Genomic DNA, 698 nt, shown 5'->3' with positions numbered 1-698 from the left:
ACTCACAGCGGTGGCCTCTGCGTGTGACGGTGACTGACGAACAGGTGAGCGTACGACACAATCCCTCCTCCTCCCCCTCCCCGCCTGCCGGGGTCCGTGACTCACGGAGCCTCATTCCTCGATCATCCCTCCAACTCCCTCCCTGACGGGCGCCGGGCACTCGCCGCAGCCCTGGCACCCGCCCCCGGGGGGAGCCCGAGGAGGAAGGCGACAAATGTCACCTGCTCCGGCCACGCGAGGAACTTCTGAAAAGTTCTCAGGCAACTGGGTCAAAAGGGAACTCACCCGCGGACGCGCGCCCGCCGCCACCCCGCACCCGCGCGCAACCCCGGCTCGGCCGCCACCCGCCCGGCGGTCGGGGCGCCGGGACCTCCTGGGGTCCCGGCGACGGGGCGGGGGGAGGGCAGCAGAAAACCTGCGACTGTCGTCTCCCGGGCTCCGGACTCCGGCCGCGGCGCGCCGTCCGGGACCGGGCTGTCCCCGCGCCGGTGCCCTCTCAAAGTGGCGAGGGAGAAACGTCAGGGGCTGGGGGGCAGTGCCCTCCATGCGGGACGCCCCCTCCCCAAAGTCCTGTCCCACCGGCCCGGAGCCCCCGGTACTGACCTGAGGTCCGGACGCTGGGCAAGGGCAACGCCGCGACCCACGTCCCGGTCGGGAACGCCCCCTGCGCCGCGACCCCGCGCTCGCTCGCTCTCTCG

At 73.1% G+C, this 698-nt stretch overlaps 1 protein-coding gene across 2 annotated transcripts in view; it reads right to left on the bottom strand.

Moving 5' to 3' along the window:
• Positions 1-698, bottom strand: part of CSRNP1 (cysteine-serine-rich nuclear protein 1) — a 15,042-nt gene that overhangs the window by 13,134 nt on the left and 1,210 nt on the right. Inside the window, exon 1 of one of the 2 annotated variants that reach the window (XM_010835495.1) lies at positions 604-692. The exons of the other annotated variant lie outside the window; for it this stretch is intronic. The gene's annotated coding sequence lies outside the window, so the exon portion shown is untranslated. Of the gene's footprint in view, positions 1-603; positions 693-698 lie in introns of those variants that run through there. 2 annotated transcript variants of the gene reach the window in all.

This window comes from Bison bison, unplaced genomic scaffold, assembly GCF_000754665.1.
Source record: "Bison bison bison isolate TAMUID 2011002044 unplaced genomic scaffold, Bison_UMD1.0 scf7180017864043, whole genome shotgun sequence".
NCBI classification, from domain to species: Eukaryota; Metazoa; Chordata; class Mammalia; order Artiodactyla; family Bovidae; genus Bison; species Bison bison.
This window is presented reverse-complemented; position numbering and strand designations above follow the sequence as displayed.